Source organism: Anomaloglossus baeobatrachus, chromosome 2 (genome assembly GCF_048569485.1).
Source record: "Anomaloglossus baeobatrachus isolate aAnoBae1 chromosome 2, aAnoBae1.hap1, whole genome shotgun sequence".
In the NCBI taxonomy this organism is placed as follows: domain Eukaryota; kingdom Metazoa; phylum Chordata; class Amphibia; order Anura; family Aromobatidae; genus Anomaloglossus; species Anomaloglossus baeobatrachus.
Window position 1 is genome coordinate 355641875 of NC_134354.1, and position 3874 is coordinate 355645748.

Below are 3874 nucleotides of genomic sequence, written 5' to 3' on the forward strand. Positions count from 1 at the left end.
AAAACCATATCTAGCAAAAAAAGGGGGGGGAAGGAGGACAGGGGTCTAAAGGAAGGGGGCAAAGCTAAGGGACTCATTCAGACCAGACGGAGCCATAGTACCCAGTAGGGTGATCCATTTGGTTTCTTTTTGGGCGAGGATCTTTTTAAGGTTCCCGCCCCTATTGCCGCCATGTACGACATCTATCCCTATGACACGCAATGATCTCGCATTACATCCGTGATGGTTCCGAAAATGCCTAGGAAGGGTCTTAAGAGTAGAAATATCGGTCACTGTCTTGGCAGCACCAATATCTCTCACATGTTCACGCACTCTCACCCGCAATTCCCTAGAAGTTAAACCTATGTATATCTTAGGGCAACTACATTTAGCATAATAGATAACATAGGAAGTTGCGCATGAGATGTAACACCTAATATCAAATGTCCGACTACCATCTGCGGTGGAAAAGGTCTTACTGCAAGAGACATTGGTGCACGCAAGACAGCGACCGCAGGGAAAACACCCACGAATAGGATTAGTAGAACCAAAGGGATGGGAAATCACAGGAACGTAATGACTATGTACGAGAAAATCTCGTAGATTTTTGGAACGGCGTGCCGTCATTAGAGGATAATCAGGGACCAAATCCCTTAGGGTAGGATCAGATTTTAGTATCGGCCAGTGTTTGTTTAATATGGCACGCATGTTATGCCATTCATGGTTGCACGCAGATATGAATCGAGCCTCTCCTGCCCCCGTATTCGCCTGACTAGATGGCTTCAGAAGCTCCTGTTGATTAGTATTCTTTGCCCTATTGTACCCCTTCTTTATGACACGACGGCTATATCCCCTATTAACCAATCTCGATGTTAGATCATTGGCCTGGGACTGAAAATTATCAGATGTAGAGCATATCCGCCTCATTCTGAGAAATTGCCCAACCGGGATGGCTTGGATGGTACTAACAGGATGAGAAGATGAGGCACGTAAAAGGGAGTTGACCGAGGTAGGCTTCCTAAAGACATTCGTCTGTAGTTGCCGACCACGGTCAACTCCAATCATAATATCCAAAAAATCAATAGACTGTAAATCATATCTAAAAGTGAGCTTAAGGTTCAATGAATTATGGTTTAAAACACCCATAAAGTCCGAGAGCTGCTCCACGGTACCCTGCCACAAAACAAAAACATCATCAATATATCTTAACCAGCACTGCGCATGGGTAGCGGCCGGCACGCCCTCGTCACCAAAAATGCCCCTCTCCCAATGGCCGAGGAACATATTAGCGTACGAAGGCGCACAGGCCGCGCCCATCGCAGTGCCTCTGGTCTGTAAATTAAAACCGGTCTTTGAAAATGAAGAAATTGTGTGTCAGGATAAAGTGGAGCAGCTCCAGGATCAGCTCACACAAATGGCCATCACGGTTGGTATTGCTCAGAAAGAAGCGGACTGCCTCCAGACCATCATCATGGTTAATATTGGTATAAAGTGACTCTATGTCCGACGTGACAAGAAGGGTATCAGAATCCACAAAAATCCCGTCGACCCTATTCAGGACGTCCGTCATATCCTTAACATAAGATGGCAATGTTTCCACAAGAGGTTTTAAATAATAGTCGATAAAGCGACAGACAGGGTCGCATAAGCCATCTATGCCGGATACGATAGGGCGCCCCGGAGGGTGTTTGGGATTCTTGTGGATCATGGGCAGGAGATAAAAAGTGGGGATTTTGGGAGATGCAACAAAGAGGCCATCAAAAACCTTCTTTGTTATAATTCCTTCATCCAAAGCCCCCTGCAAGATCCCGTATAGCAAATCTGAGAAGGGGAATGTATGTTTAATAGGATTTTTATAATATGGGATTATGTTTTCTGCTAAAATGGTCAATAAAAAAGAAACCCTAAATCATAGTTCTCTTGGTGATGGAAGCCAAAATGTATTGTCATTTGGCAATGAAACCAAGAATTTCATATATTACAAGTCGATAGTAAAATACTTCAACACCAAAAATAGATTGGTTTCACTGGGGTTGAACCCAAAACCTTCTGCGTATGAAGCAGACATGATGACCTCTACACTATGAAACCTTTGAAATCCTGCAAAGTAATGTCAATTAGAGACGAGTTTTCACCGCCAGGGGAAAAAAAACAAATTCGTAGCTCTGTTGGTGATGGAAGCCAAAACATCCTGTCATTCGACAACAAAGCCAAGAACTTCATATATGGCAGGTTGATAGCACTACACTATGAAACCTGATGGAAAGTTACTGTGTATTGGCTAGCAGAGCAGAATTGTGATTGACGGGGCCTTTTTATTGCTGAAGGAAAGTATTTTTGGTTAATGAAACATTTATAATTTTTATTATATATTTTACCAGTTTTATTCCTACAAAGGGAATTTGCTTAAAAGGAAGTTTACATTGAATGTGTTACTTTTTTCTACATAGTTTAGTCGTTTGCTTTTGTATTTAAAGAAACTATATATTTGAAACAAACAGGATTTTTATAATATGGGATTATGTTTTCTGCTAAAATGGTCAATAAAAAAGAAACCCAAAATCGTAGTTCTCTTGGTGATGGAAGCCAAAATATATTATCAGTTGGCAACAAAACCAAGAATTTCATATATTACAGGTTGATAGCAAATTACTTCAACAGCGGAAACGGCTTGTTTTTACTGGGGATTGAACCCAGGACCTTCTGCGTGTGAAGTAGACGTGATGACCACTCCACTATGAAACCTGTGAAATCCTGCAAAGTAATGGCATTTAGAGACGAGTTTTGACCGCCAGGGGGAAAAAAATAATAATTTGTAGTTCTGTTTGTGATGGAAGCCAAAACATCCCGTCATTCGGCAACAAAGCCGAGAACTTCATATATTGTAGTTGGATAGCGTACTATTTCAACAGTAAGAACAGATTGGTTTCACTGGGGATTGAACCCAGGTCCTTCTGCGTGTTAAGCAGACGTGATGACCACTACACTATGAAACCTGCCGAAAATTTACTGTGTATTGGCTAGCAGAGCAGAATTGTGACTGACGGGGCCTTTTTATTGCTGAAGGAAAGTATTTTTGGTTAATGAAACATTTACAATTTTTATTACTTATTTTACCAGTTTTATTCCTACAAAGGGATTTTGCTTAAATTTTGGTTTATATTGAATGTGTTAATTTTTTCTCCATAGTTTGGTCTTTTGCTTTTGTATTTATGGGAACTATATATTTTGAAACAAACAGGATATTTATAATATGGGATTATGTTTTCTGCTAAAATGGTCAATAAAAAAGAAACCCAAAATCGTAGTTCTCTTGGTGATGGAAGCCAAAATATATTATCAGTTGGCAACAAAACCAAGAATTTCATATATTACAGGTTGATAGCAAATTACTTCAACAGCGATAACGGCTTGTTTTTACTGGGGATTGAACCCAGGACCTTCTGCATGTGAAGCAGACGTGATGACCACTACACTATGAAACCTTTGAAATCCTGCAAAGTAATGGCAATTAGAGACAAGTTTTGACCGCCAGGGGAAAAAAAACAAATTTGTAGCTCTGTTGGTGATGGAAGCTAAAACATCCCATCATTCGGCAACAAAGCCAAGAACATCATATACTGCAGGTTGATAGGGTTTTATTTCAACACCATGAACAGATAGGTTTTACTGGGGATTCAACCTAGGACCTTCTGCGTGTTAAGCAGACATGATGACCACTACACTATGAAACCTGATGGAAAGTTACTGTGTATTGGCTAGCAGAGCAGAATTGTGACTGACGGGGCCTTTTTATTGCTGAAGGAAAGTATTTTTGGTTAATGAAACATTTATAATTTTTATTATATATTTTACCAGTTTTATTCCTACAAAGGGAATTTGCTTAAAAGGAAGT

General features: G+C 40.3%; 1 non-coding gene across 1 annotated transcript; it reads right to left on the reverse strand.

The window, feature by feature from the left end:
* Nucleotides 1-2902: 2902 nt before the first annotated feature.
* Nucleotides 2903-2975, reverse strand: TRNAV-AAC (transfer RNA valine (anticodon AAC)). The gene has a single exon. It is a non-coding gene; the product is annotated as a tRNA-Val (tRNA).
* Between the last annotated feature and the right edge of the window lie 899 nt (nucleotides 2976-3874).